We start from the raw sequence: 16,087 nt of genomic DNA on the forward strand, positions 1-16,087 counted from the left end.
AAACAGGACCAACGTGCTGTTATTATTTTCTTGGCTGCGTAAGGGAAAAACGCCGGTAGACATCCATCGGAGAATGAGGAATATGTAGGGAGCAGTATGTCAGTCGAGAACTACCGTTGTGGAATGACAACGGATGCCGCTGCTTCGTGACAACGCACGCCCCCATATCGCAAATGTAAGGCAGAAGTTCTGCCAACTCAAGTGGGAGTTACTCGAGCACCTGTGCTACAATCCTGATTTTCCCCAGCGATTATCATACGTTCTGTCCTTCCAAAAAGATCTTGAAGGGTCGACGATACCTGTGGGACGATAATATGCAGCAGGCAGTTACGGACTTCTGCAAGCAGCGGGACACGGTGTGTTACCAAACTGGTATCAGGTTGGTGCGTTGGAGATATGATTGCTTCAATATTCTCGGCGATTTTGCCTGATTGGCATCCCGATTCTGGACTGTGCGGCCTTCGGACGGATACTTTTTGAACACCCCCATATTATGCGCTCCAGTCTCTTGAGCAGTGTACTGAGACGCACGATTTTTAATGAGGAATCTCCACGGTGGATTGAATTTTCCCAGTATCTTAACAATGATCCGAGGTCCAACATCTGCTTTAAGTACTAGTGAAGCTATGAGGTCATTCTGTTAAATGTGCCCACAAATCGTAGGCAGTATGCTCCATAGTTTTCGTTCTCCGTCATACTAGTACTCAAGTAACTGCTAATAACCATAGTCTGAGATTTGATAAACACTGCAAATTTATTCTAGTCGGTGTTACACAGTGCTAGTTGCGCTGTACGCACTCTTTGAATATTATTACCCTCTATAGTTTCAATTCATGCCATGACAGGGAAAAAGGATACCGCTCTAATGGTTGCTTGCTGTTTTTGCGCACCGATGTAACGTGAAATCAGGACTTCTTTACTCTCGCTTTTGTTCCGACGTTCTGTTACCAAACGTTTCCATCCCTGTGAACGAATTGAAAATAAGATTAACGAATATCGAAGGTGAATTCTGATACCACGACTTTCGCCTCATTAAGTGGAATGCACGTGGAGGGATGCGCAGCCTTTCTCTCTCGCAAATTAGTGCCTGAACTACTTTATCCCCCGAGCTATACTCGGCTTTGCACGCCGAAAGAATACCTCTGTGCAAAGGTAATTTCTTCCCGTCTGCTTAAAGTCCGATTAACGTGTTTTGTGACCTCCTGCCTGTTCGTGAAATGAGGACACACTTTCTCCGCTTGGCTTATTATAGTCATTTGATTACTAACGTACTTGAACAAAGGCATCAGTGATTTGTGTCCATCCCTTCACTGTGTAATACAGCCTTGTCTATCGACCCATCCGATGCTGCTCCAAGTCGTAAGCATCTAAGAAAATTTAGTGTGTGTTATTTCGTTTTGTATTAATGAACTATGTGGATTAATAGTTCGCACTAGTATTAACCGTTTAGGTGGTCGTGAGTTCTTTTGTAGTGTTAACAAGACTCTTAAATTTCAATATCCATTGCAAGATCGTTATAAGAAAACAATTATTAAAAGGTTAAGAGGTTCAGAAGCCCCCCTTTTACCCTGCGTCTCCACACCATATCCTGTTCCATGCCACACGGTTCACACCCGCTTATCAATAACTGTTGCTCAGGGAGAGTTTGGCTTTGAGAACGGAATGTCAATTCGAAGAAAGCCTTGTGCATAACCACGTGTCCATATGTATAACATCACGTTCCAGCTTCGTGTTTGTGATACTTTGAGATCTGTTATGTAAAACAGACACACACACACACACACACACACACACACACACACACACACACACAAAATAATTCTCTGAATAAATAAAAATTATTATAGCCTGAAGTACTCTATTTCTTATTGTAAGCCAGAGCTGTGATAATAAATCAAATGTTGTATTGTGTAAGCAAAGCTGCACTGTAATATTAATTAATTGTCATGAAACGAGAAGTGTTTCATACTGTAGAAGTTAGCACTCTGACTGCAAGAATTTTCAACAGTATAAACTACCTGAATAATTATCTTGTACATGAAACCTAGAGTCATTGGCTTTGCAAAATTTGATCACAAAAACTGTCTCTGAATAACATATGTTGCCCCTGATTAAATAAAACAATCAATAGATTTTCTCCTTACCTCTAATCTGCGAAAATCTGGATAACGCGTTGCAGTACTGCCCTGTCTTGCTCGCCGCTATGCTAAAGCTGCAAATTACTGTACCTGCACAGAGACACTCGAGAGGTGGAATGAGTTCTCTGTTAACTACAAATCGAACATACTTGGTTGCATCATCCATTAAAAAGAATTGTAAGAGAAAGGTTAGTAAGAAAATGAAATATGCGCGTAAATGACAACACTGTTTTCTTCGTATATTGAGAAAGTGCTCAAGGCAGATTTTAAATTTAATGAAGTTCTCAACATCCAAACAGCACACTTTCCTATCTCTCAAATCTAACAACTTTCAGTACAATAACCAAGTTCATTGCCGGCCGAAGTGGCCGTGCGGTTAAAGGCGCTTCAGTCTGGAACCGCGAGACCGCTACGGTCGCAGGTTCGAATCCTGCCTCGGGCATGGATGTGTGTGATGTCCTTAGGTTAGTTAGGTTTAACTAGTTCTAAGTTCTAGGGGACTAATGACCTCAGCAGTTGAGTCCCATAGTGCTCAGAGCCATTTGAACCATTTTTGAACCAAGTTCATTCGATGGCACAACAACAGTAAAAAAAATAACATCATTATTGTGTTTACCTGGTATTCCATTGGATTTCGTCCTTCACAAATCAATTTCGTAATCATGTTGATTGCACAAAAATATGGATTTTAATTTGAATCATAATTTTGCCATAGCTTCCTCACTAACACTGCTTAGAGTTATCAGCTTAACTCCACCACAGTTGAACTTAGACTCCACTCGCTACCAGAGCTAAACACTGTTAGCATTACTCAAACACAGCTAAACTACGACTGCTCACTGCGCCCTCGCGCAGCTCAAAGATGTTAGCTTAACTTCAGCGATACAGCTTACCACATCGCTGCTCGCTTACAATCGATTCAGATGCCAAAAATTCACATACCAAAATTATACATGACACATATCAATATATATATTTGCCAACCATAATCAAATTCCCTTAGCGACAACAAATATGACAGTTTATTGGAAGTCAAGTGCACAAGACGTGACAGAATAGCAAACACGAACAAGAAAGTACCTTTGACCATAATTAAGGACGGTCCGAAAGAGAATTTCCTTAATAGTAATTTTGGAACAAAGATATACAGGGTTCTTGATTTCCTTTATCATCATAAAAATATAGCTGTTCTTGATACAATGAGGCCGGAATTTGATTACTCTCCCGCGACAGCATCTTTTCTAAGTTCATTCCAACGTTCCAACGTCCCGACGTCCCGTTAAGCCCCAGCCTGAACTTGTAAGCTCCTATAAGACTCGATAATGGGATACTAGACAAAAGTTTTGTCCGTAATGGGCGAGAGTTTGGCAGAAGTTCGGAGTACAGGGGGATCGCTGCAGCAACACGCTGCGCCGCGTGTTCTGCTCCGCTCGGGAACCTGTTAGGCGTGTCGGAGATACTTGTGAAAAGCTGAGCGCCTACAGAAGGCTTCAGTCCATAAGCGCGTCCCAACTACGGGAGTTACCTACCGTCTCTTATGGCTCCTCGGTAGTAGGCTATCTTTACCGTGTCTGCGACTCGCGTTATGTGATTTTCATAATGGTACATTGACAGGATGGTACATGGCAATTATTACAGCAGATATGAGAATGAATTAATGATGCTTGTGGAATGGCTGCTGGTTGAGGTCAGTTCTGATTACATCTACACAGACACTCCACAAACGGAGGGTATTTTGCGTACCACTGTCAATCACCTCCTCTCCTGTTCCACAATAGTTAACAAATTAGGGGGTCAAGACAATATTAATTTACTTTGCGAGTTACAGGGCCGACCCGGCGACTGGCTAAATTATTTGCGAATGACTTGGAGTCGTACAAATATGTATTGGCGCTTGTTAACTCCTCACATTTTTCAGGAACATACATTTTCAATAACTTAACAGCAGCTATAAAAAGTATAACTACCAACAGAGTTCAAATTGAGAAGAACCTAAAGCATTTATTGATTCCCTACTCCTTCTACTCCATTCATGGATTCTTAGTAGGACCATCTCGTGTGTGTGTGATGTGTGATATGTGTGTGTGTGTGTGTGTGTGTGTGTGTGTATTAGTAATAATATCAAACAATACGAGTATTAGTACATTCCAACTTCTGTAAAAATTCAGTGCAGTAATACTATCATTGTAAATTAGTGTTGTAAAATGATTTTCTATTTAGCCTTTGTCACCTCATAAATGAAAAAATGTTTAAATATTTTTCATTCATTTAACATCTGTGACCATCATTCCACTTAGGTTTTTCATTGTAAATATTTATTGTGTACTAACCATTCCCAGCCCCATGTAGCTGTGGCTCAGTGTGATTAAATGGAAAAGAAATAAAAGAAAAAGCACATGTTTTAATATGTGTGGGAATTGGATACACGTCCTAATCTCCTTCTTCGCCCTGTTTCTGTTCAGCTACTCCCCCCCCCCTCTTCGTCTATCTCTTCCTCCTTCCCTTTTCTGTCTATCACCTCCTTCCCCTACCTGTCCATTTGCTCCTTCCACTCTACGTCCTCCTTACCCCCTCTTCCTGTTCACCACCTCATCACCCCTCTCTCTGACCTTCTTCTCCTGCCCCCCCTCTCTCTCCCTTCCACCTGCACATCTCTTTCTCCCCCTCTCTGTGTGTATCACCTCGCCCCCCCCCTTACTCTGTCCATCTTCTCCTTTCCCCTCTACCTCCATTTCCTCCTGCTCCCCGTCTCTCACACTCTTTGTCTTTCACCTCCTTCTCCCTTTCTGTGTCCATCATCTCCTCCTCTACCCTTCTACTGCTGCTCACTCTCTCTGTCGATCTCCTCCTTTCCACATTCTATGCATATTTCCATCCACTCCTCTGTTCATCTCCTCTTCCTCTTCTGTCTGTTGTTGTTGCAAATCCAGGTTCTCTAGCAGTATTTGTAAGTAGCCTGTTTATATGTTTTTATGTTGGCAGCGCTAAACATTGTAATCAACATCGCTGACAGCGCTCTGCGCCCTCGGTAAGAGACTTTGTGGTTGGACAGACTAGTAGTTAGTGGTTAGCAGTTAGTGAGCGGACGGCTTAGATATGTGTCCTTCGTTGAGACTCAGTGTTGGTAGGACATGCATTGTAAAATGATGATGGATGTAGTTTGTAAAGTTTGGGTAGTGGAATTATTAACGACTCTATAATTTTTGGAACTGGATGTCACATGAATAAGGTAAAATCTGCTAAATACATTGTTTCCTCTTTAACAAAATCTTTCTTTTGCTAACCATATTCCTCCTAATAGTTAGAGCCTACAGTATTTAGTATCCTTTTATTTAGCTGGCTGTAGTTGCTGATTGCTGTAATTGCTGTAGTTCGTGTTATGAAGATTGTCTGTGAGGTAAGTGCATTTTGAAAAAGTATGGGTTAGTGTTAGGATTTCTCCCAATTCAGGGCAATTCTTTTGAGGTAATTATTTCATGTCATGTTGTCATTGTAGAGCAAGCAGATGGCGTTGGGCTTGTATTTTGTGGATAATAAATGTATAGGTAAAGTCTGTGTTGTCTTTGTCAGGGAAAATTCCTTAGGTCAGTGTAGAAATGGTAAAAATAAGTAACGAGACAGTAGCAGCAGTTTCACTCAGCAGTTTAAGTAAATGCTAATAAGTTTCACTTACTCAGTTATTTCAGTAGATTCACACAAAGAAGTTTCACCTTCCAACCCTTAGCTGGAGATACTTCACTGGAATCTTCTGATTTTGTTGTAGTTTGAATATTTAGGGTATGATTAGAAATTAGTTATTGTTTACTGCTAGCACGTAATTGTATGTGTGGAATTTCCATTGTAGTTGTAGTTTCTTATTGTTGTTCTGTATTGTCATCAGCAAAGTAGTTTTGGCATACATAAGGATTTGCACTAAGAACTTCGCAGTCGCTTTAGCAAGTAATTAGATATTGCTTATTTTCAGTGCTATTTTAGCGTGTCTTCCTATTTTTGCTTTTCAAATTGTTTTTTGTGTGTTATTGTGTGAAATAGTGTGATAATCATGGCGAGTAAAAAGAGTAAAGCTAGGCAGCAAAGCGAAGTGAGAAATGACAGTGACGACGAGCGTAACTTGTTAGCACCACCTAGTAATGAACAGACAAATGTTCAAGACAGTAATTTGGTAATAGTGCATAGAGACATGGACCAGACAGTAAATAACGGGCTGGAAATTGAAATAATCAGTCAACAGGGAACTATTGTCGATCGGTCGGTAACAGTTCGCCTGAGGAATGCGAAATAACAGAACAAAATCTTGCAAATACCGTAGATTCAGGTTTTGCATCAATACACTTTTCTCAGTTAAGTCAAGACACACTCTCTGCTTTTCAAAATACGAATATTGCCGGTGCAAACGCACTGACGAAAAGCACAAATGAACATGTTTCAGTCACTAATGCATTGTTATTGCAATTAATTCAAAAATTTGGTCAAACAGAGAAACAAAAGCAGCAACGGCTTCAAAAGTTAGACGCAATTGAACAAACACTTGAACAAACACGTAAAGATTTAACCGCTGAGATACAAAAAATCGAATCGCAGTATCAAAACATTTCTGAAGACGTAAAAACAAAGATTCGTGATCATTTTCGACCTATTTATTGCGACGTGAAAACACGCTACAGGACCGTAAAGCAGCCATAAAATAACTGCAGACCATTGTACACTAAAATCACGACACTTTGCAGGCTAAAATTGACTCTGTTACATCTACCGATAAGGTCGCGCAACTTGTAAAAAATCAGGAAAACCTTAAGGAAACAGTAGATACGTTTACGACACAAATAGACACTCTAAAACTTGGTTCAGAAAAACACACGGAGGAAATCAGTACATTATCGTAGTAACAGTAGCCCTACTTTCTGATCAGTTAACTAATTTATCTACGAAGGTAGATGATGATTTGAATTATATAAGACCCGTAGCCTTTACTGACACAGAGGAGTACGAGGAAATTAGGAAATTCAGACAGTCAGAAACAAATCAATACGCAACACAAAACAAAAATGCGGGAAGTACAAGATCAGTTGGTACAGGTGATACAAGAATTACGTATTTCAGAGGATACTCGCGCTCCGACACAGGAGGAGGGATTTAGAAATATGGAAAAGTCACAAGGTAATAACACATGGTATTTCGGAGATTTTGAAAGGAATCGGCAGGGTGCACCGAGCCTTGAGATGGAACCGCCGACACGACGTAAGAATGACTGATTTGCGACTCGGGACACGATGACTTTAACTATAAGCTCTTCATTACAACGCGTAAATTTAAAACATTCAAGAATTCTAGTAATGCCATACATCCACAAGCTTGGCTTCATCAATGTTCTCATTCTTTTCCTCCTAATTGGTTATTAGAGCATATATTAGAATTTATGTGTGGCTATTTAGAAAATCAACCAGCTGTAAGAATGCGCTCGCTACTTCGCGACTGTCGCAGTGAAGGAGACTTTTGTCGTGCCTTCCTTTCTGCATATTGGTCTCAGGCTACTCAAGATCGAGTAAAACATAGTATTATAATGGTGAAGCATTTCGAACAGTCTGAATTTTCCAGCCCAGTAAAATATTTTGAAGATATGTTACACAAGAATCAGCATTTGTCAGACACGTACAGCCCCTCGGAACTTATTCGCATTTGCTTAATTAAATTGCCTGAACACTTAAGACACATTATTTTGGATGGACGTTGTAAAGATGATATCGAAGGTTTTCAGAGACTTTTGCAAGAATTGGAAATCGACACGGACAATCGCATGATGCAAAAACAGGAAAGCAACAACAATTACAAGTCACATCCATAACAATTTCGTGACGATAGAAATAACAACCGTACACGACTATGCTGTCCGCCCCCGGTAGCTGAGTGGTCAGCGCGACAGAATGTCAATCCTAAGGGCCCGGGTTCGATTTCTGGCTGGGTCGGAGATTTTCTCCACTCAGGGACTGGGCGTTGTGTTAGCCTAATCATCATCATTTCATTCCCATCGACGCCCAAGCCGCCGAAGCGGCGTCATATCGAAAGATTTGCGCCCGGCGAACGGTCTACCCAACGGGAGGCCCTAGGCATATGACATTTACTTCTTACGACCAGGCTACTATTATAACGCAAATCGTGACGAAAACAGGCACCACCTGTATGACAACCATTCGCAGAATAACAACAGTTACAGAGAAAGGTCACATTTCCGTGGTAATGACTATGACAGAGATTACTGTAGAAATAGACAATATGGGAACAAGAATAATTATTATAAAGGGAGACAAAATAACGTCAGACGCAACAGCCCACCTCATAATTACGATTCTGGGAGAAATTCCCCATCACTTAATCGACAAGAAAGAAATTACAGAAATTAACGACAAGACGACAGACGCTATAGTCATGACAACAGACCTGAATGTAATCAGAACTGTCGTGATTCAAATGGGGCAGGGCCTTCTCGACAAGCTGATATTGTAGAAATTAGACCTCCAAATTCCAGTAACGATGTGCGACAGCAAAGAGATAATTGACAATGACTCGCACCGCACGCAGCCACAAAACGTAGCTGCCATGACTATCAATTATGTGAAAACGAAAGACATTAGTGACATTTTACTCCAGGAACATGACGTGATACAGAACAACACTGTGTATCCTGTAATTCACATCACAACAAATGACAAAAAATTTATGGCAGTACTTGACTCCAGCAGGCCTATTTCGATAATTAGTGAAACAACTTTCAGTAAATGCAACAAATTCGAACAATTGCTCCACACTTCACGGAACTTGACACTGATAATCACTTTGCAAGTACTGACAGCGACGATATTGATGACGTATTAGATACTAACGGTTTTAATTTTTAAAAAATTCAAACAATTGAGAACTGTAATAACACTAATAGGCAGGACCTTTTTGACATCTTACAAGCACATTCCACAGTTTTACTCAAAAAACAAGAACAATTAAAGGATTTCAATACAAATTACGTGTTCGTGATATACTAAATTTTGCGTAATACAATACGAAATTCCGGTACATTAGGGACCCTGTTAGAACGGAAATGCAATCTATGCTTGACGAGGGCATTATTGAATTAGCGATAAGCTCATACAGTAATCCATTACATGTTGTTGAGAAGAAAAACGGATCGATTAGGCTTGTCTTAGATGCCAGACAAATAAGTATCACAAACATTCCTGAAACAGACAGGTCGCCAACGTTGGAAGAAGAACTTATTCAAAATTTCAATGGCCTAAAAGTGTTGCCCTCTATTGATCTCAGACCCAGCTTTTATCAAACTGAACTTCATCCAGAATGTAAAAAATATACTGCTCTTCTCTGTTTCGGCGTTTGTTATCAATTTCGAAAACTTATTTTTGGTTTGAACATTTCTTCAGCAGCATTCATTCGTCGGCTAAATTCCATATTACCTGAGTTCTTAAAAAACACATCATGTCATACGTGGACGATATTTTAACAGCAGAAGCCTCTTGGGAACAACATCACCGTATCCTCAACAGTTTGTTACGTATTTTTGCTGGATCTGGAATTACAGTTAACATGAAAAAATCTGAATTCGTTAGGACGAACGTGAAGTTTTTGGGTCACGTTATTTCTTCTGAGGGCATTCAGCCTGATCCTAAAAAGTTGGAAGCAATCAGAGTCATCATTGTTCCATCCACAAAAAGACAAGTTCGTAGTTTTCTAAGTTCAAAATGGCTCTGAGCACTATGGGACTCAACATCTGTGGTCATCAGTCCCCTAGAACTTAAGAACTACTTAAACCTAACTCACCTACGGACATCACACACATCCATGCCAGAAGCAGGAGTCGAACCTGCGACGATAGCGGTCACGCGGTTCCAGACTGAAGGTAGTTTTCTCATGAATTTCTACCGTCGTTTCCTGAATATGTAAAGTCTAGTAACTCATTGGCAAAAACACTGTTTGGAACTGGGACAAGCAGGCACAGTTGGAATTGGATTCTCAGGAAGAAGCGCTACTTAACGCGCCAATCTTAGCTCACCCCGATCTGTCACAAGATTTCTGCCTTTGCACAGATTCTTCTAAAGTTGGTCTTGCTGCCCATTTATTTCAAGAAGCTATAGAAAATGACATTACTGCTGAGAAAACTATCGCTTTTTCTTGCTACGTGCTAACTAAATCTGAGAAAAATTATTCTGTCACTGATTTGGAAGCTTTAGCTGTCGTTTGGGCATTTGACAAGTTTCGTTTCTTTCTTTCTGGCAAACATGTAAAAGTTTATAGTGATCATCGAGCATTACAATTTCTGGTCTTCAAAATTAAATCATGACAGGTTGAAACGTTGGGCATTGTTTCTGCAATAATTACGCTTCACAATAATCTATATTCCTGGGACGGAAAACATTGTTGCAGATGCACTGTCACGTGCACCGGCTGACCTTGAGAAAAGCAACACAGAAGTTAACCTTGAGAAAAATTTCAGTATTCTTTACATTCGAAAAGTAGCCTTTGAAAATTCATCGCTGAATCTTTAAAGGACATTATTGCTCATGAGCAAGTCAAGGACCCGATTTGGAAAGATATTAAAAGTAAATGGCATGAAAAGACACACGCGCAGATTCGTCATCATTATCTGGTTAGAAACAACATACTCTTCAAACGTTGCACTGTTGATGACAAACTGTGGGTACTTTGTATTCCTCGAGATTTTGTTAATAAGCTCATCTAGTACATTCATTTCAGCTACGCACATTTTGGTCCACGGAAATCTTATCATATTCTTCGGAAGACTCGTTATTTTAACAACATGGAAAAGAGTATTACGAGAGTCTTGTCTGTTTGTAGACTTTGTCAAAAAGCTACACCATCTACCATCTCACATCATGGTCCATTGTTTCCTATCATTCCTACTAGATTAAAAGAATTAGCTGCTGTTGATCTTGTGGAACCCCTTGTGATAACATTCAATGGATTTTCGTACGCTCTCGTCGCTGTTGAACTTGCTTCAAAATTTGTTTCTTTCACACCGTTACGCAAAGTCACCGGGCGATCTGTATCCAACGCCTTTCTTTAAAAAAAATTACGTGCGGTTGGACACGTTGCCAAGGTCATTTCAGATAACAGACCACAATTCAGATCTACTGTTTGGTCACGCATGCTTCGGAATCGAAAAATGAAGCCTGTTTTTATTTCATTGTACTCTCCACACTGCAACCCGTCTGAACGGATTATGAAAGAAGTCAATAAGCTTTGCAGACTTTATTGTCACAGGAAGCATCAGTATTGGGACACTTATTTCAAAACGTACTGAATGAAATGCCTAATGACTCCACTGCTTTACCACCTATCCTTGTACTGAAGAATGAGGAACCACCGAACAGAATCTGAGAGCTTGTATCTTTTCCGAGTACACGTAAACTTTGACATACAGACATAATTGATTTGGCTATTAAACATATAAATTCTGTTGCAGACAAAAGGAGAAAATTACACGGTAAGACAAATGCAAAGTAACTACACACTGGTCAAAAAGTTCTCATCAAAGACGATTCATTGCCACGTAAGAAGAAACATTTGATTCACAAATTCTTTCTAATTTATAATGGACCTTACAGGATCCGACGTATATCGCATGAAAACTGCGTTGAAGTTGAAACTCTGTGCACTAAGAAAAGTACAGGATTACACCACATTTCTCATGTACAACCATTTATTGAGAAATAATTTGCTTTCTGACTTAGTCTTTGCTATTAAATTTTTCACTTCAAGTTACTATTACGCTTTGTCACATTTAGCATGCAGCGATGTTTTCAAGTTAACTATCTAGTCAAGAACCTATGGAACATATTAAGACAGTAATTTTACGAGTTCACTTTTATAGGGATCAGTCGACACAGTCTTATTGCGTGTACATTTTTGCCTGTTAGTTGTACGATTACTCACGACTATAAGGCTCCCATTCTTGGAACATATACTGATAATGAGGTTTTACTGCAACATTTTGGTTTACTTGATAAAGCATTTTTTATTTAAAGCACCTTCTGAGAGGTCACAGATAACAGTATTTGGTTTGTTCGACAGCTACACGATTATATTACGATGCTACTAACGAGTGACACCATTTTCATTATTGCTTTTACGCTGTATCTGTTTTTATGTCTGCACAGTCTCACATCACTACGTTACAGTACAGTACTTTCAAGGTCATGCCAATGAAGATAATGACTACGGCATACGCATAGCACTTTACTTTTGTATATGACAAGGTAAGTCCATTGATTTTTGAAGAAATTTGCTTATGAGCGACGATAACTACGACACTTGGCACATTTTACTGCTAAGCAATGACAAATTTTCTTACAGCAAGAAGTATAGTTAAGCGTTACATGACACATCTTTGAGTGATTAAGTTTTGTACTTGAAACATTATTAGAAATATTTTTGAATTAGGATGATACAGAGAAGGCTTTCGGTGACACATTTCATTCCACAGTGTTAATCTGTAACATCTGAGGTGTAATTACATTATCCCTCATAGGGGTAAGCCTACTTTGTGTACCATGCGTGTGGCAAGCGCAAGGAGCCCTCGAATATGGTACTTGCTTATACAGTTTTATACATCGGTACCACATTTCTTTCACACAGAATTACGCAACTATCTGGTCATTTAACAGAGAGAAATAAACATTTTACTATGTCTCTGAGACATGTCTAGGTAATTACACAGTTGGATTACTTCACATTTGCTTGTCTGCATTTTGTGAACTGTTCACGTTTACTTTAGGAACCACTGTGAGAGCTTTGGGTGATGTATATTGTATGTGACATTGACGTAATGCTCTGCAGCGTTGGGCTGCGCACTGGCCAGCAGGAAATACCCATTGTAGTGTCGCCTGTCAATTTTAATGGTGTCGCTTCAGCCGCTTTCAAGCTCACTGCACTCTTGCATGCACTTTCATAGCTGTAGAAAAGAGAGGCTGTTGACCTCACTACTAACATTTCTTTGCAGAACACACCACAAACACGACATACACTATTACTTGTAAACACAAGATTACACTTTGAAGTTTGTACTTTGTGCTTACTGAAATTCATATGTATTGATGGGAAATATTCTTACATTTACACACCTGATTATGACAAGTGTCTCTCTACGAGATTTGGAAGAATTTCTACTGACCTATGAAATGCCACATGGCTGTTGAATGATGTTTTTATGTTTTTCTTTGTACATATTTGCTTATTTTATTTGATATCTGGTTTCTAGCTGCGCTGCAGCATTGGTTTTATAAAATAAAATTCAATGAATATGCTAATGTGAACACTTTCTGTCAACAGATCCAGTAAATAATAATTTTATGATCCACATTCTTAAAAAAGAGCAGTTAGAACGCAAAGAACAATAAGAAGGCAAAAGGGCTAGTAACTGGAACTGCACACATAATTTTCTTGTGAAGGACTTGCTAATTTTTTGGTAAAAGAAGTTCTTGTGGTGCACCACTTTAGTGTTAAGATGTCATTTAATTATACATGGGAGATAGTATAGATCTTGTTCCATATGCTGGCGCTTTGCATACTTTTGACGATCACAGATGCACACATGCTATTGTAAACTTACACGTATATTTCCCTTATCTGCATTGCTGCCTTTACTGTAATATTTTTTCTGCTTGTGCTTTCTGATGTTTAGGTATAAGTTATTGCACTTGCCGCTGCTATTTGCCAGGCAATGTCCTACTGAATTTTATTTTGTATTACTGTGATAAGCCAGTTTTACCACGGATTTATTTTTCTTGTTTGCTGCATATTGCCTTCTTTTACTTGTAATGTTGCATTTGCTTTGCTAAGTTAGATATGCTGCTGCTTTGCTCGTTCTCTAGTTTATGTATCTGAGCTCAGTAGATTGAAGTTAGCTTATGAGGGGGTATGCTATATAAGAAAATGAGTTATGATGAGTTGGGAAGAAATGCACTGAGAAGCTATAAGAAAAAGGTCTGGCCAAAAAGTATTGTATAACGAGGAAAAATTATTTTCAAAGAGGGGATGAAGTAGTTTTGGTTAAATACAGATAAATAGGATTTCTTTGTGGAAACAAATGTTGAAGTAAGAGAGGTCTGCAAGAATTAAATTAAGTTTTAGTAGGAAATGAAGTAGTTTTGGTTGACAGTAAAACAGGTAAGAGCATAAAGTAGGTTTAAAATGCTCACCACCAGTACTGCAGTATCAGATGTTACACTTTGTGACATTTGCACTTGACTACAGACCCTGTCCTTTCCTTTTGTGTTATTCCGTTATGTATATGTGTTCCCTTATGTGTCTGTGTTCTTCCTATCACTGAGTGTTTACCTGATAAGATAAATTTGGTAGAGTTTGTTTTCCATCTAATACTAAGCTGATTCAACTATGATGAGGAATACTGTTCTGCTCAACTTTTGTGCATAAAACTGGTGTAGACTCCTCTTCTGCTGAATTAGAACTGTCTTTAGGGGCTTTGAGGAGAATTTTTACTTTATTGACAAACAGCATATTGTGACTCTTCAGGGTTTCCCGGCGGTTATCTTGTAAATAGTCTTCACGGGTGTGCAGCCGGATGACGTTGTTTAAATCCCACAATATTTCTTCGGAGCAACTGTCCGACATCATCAGGTGGTTGAACCTCGCTGGTGGCTAGGTACGAGTCCCAAGATCCGCATGTTTACGCTGCTGTATATAGAGCACACGCGTGAAGATTGCGCAGGCGCGGAAACCACGCATGCGCAAAAATTTTGCCTATAGATGGCGCCAGACTCAAACGCCCTCTGCCTGGAGACGCAGAGCGGCCGTTCTGCGCGTACGCTGACGCTGTGTTTACTAACATGCTGCCAAAGTTATGACGGGTCTATTATCGAAAGCTCTTTGCTTTCTCGTCGTGATTTAACAGCAGCCAATGCAGGACTTTGAAGATAAAGCACTACAGTCAGCCACTCTCAAACCCTCTTGTTTTCTGCGGTATGTTGACGATACGTTTGTGGTGTGGCCATATGGACTGGATACTCTACTTACGTTTCTTCAACATTTAAACTCGCTCCATCCGAATATTATCTTCACTATGGAAGTGGGAAAAGATGGCACTCTACCTTTTCTTGATGTTTTGGTACGAAGGAAAGCAGATGGAACCTTGGGACACAGCGTATACCGCAAGCCAACGCATACAGATCTATATTTGCAGGCCACAAGCTGCCATCATCCAGCACAATGCGGTAGTGCATTACGTACGCTAGTTCATAGAGCGCGTGTGGTATCTGACTCTGAAAGCCTGCCGAGTGAGATGCAACATTTGAAGACAGTTTTCCGTCTAAACGGTTATCCTGAGAGACAAATACGTAATGCATTGAGGCCCAAGCGAGTTCAGTCTATGGAGCAGAATGAAGATACGAAGACACCCACCACCTTGGCCTTCTTGCCGTACTTTGGTGCCATGTCGTCAAGAATCGGAAGAGTCCTCGAAAGATATGACATCAAGTGTGTTTTCCGACCATCTGCAAAACTGAGGAACCTGTTAGGTTCGGTTAAGAATGATCTCGGTCTGAGGAAACGTGGTGTGTACAAGATTCCTTGTCAGTGTGGGGCGGCATATAGAGGTCAGACATGTCGCACAGTACAAGAACGTTGCGAAGCACATCAGCGTCATACACGCCTGCGCCAACCGGAGAAGTCGGCAATTGCAGAACACTGTCTGAACACAGGACATCACATGATTTATGAAGAGACGGAAGTTTTATCCCCAGCATCCTCTTTCTGGGATTGCGTCATTAAGGAGGCAATACATATCCGTACAGCTGATAGCCTTATCAACAAGTCAATTAAGTACAGCCTGGAACCCTGCATTGGCTGCTGTTAAATCACGACGAGAAAGCAAAGAGCTTTCGATAATAGACCCGTCATAACTTTGGCAG

The sequence above is a fragment of the Schistocerca nitens genome, chromosome 2, assembly GCF_023898315.1.
Source record: "Schistocerca nitens isolate TAMUIC-IGC-003100 chromosome 2, iqSchNite1.1, whole genome shotgun sequence".
Taxonomy (NCBI): Eukaryota; Metazoa; Arthropoda; class Insecta; order Orthoptera; family Acrididae; genus Schistocerca; species Schistocerca nitens.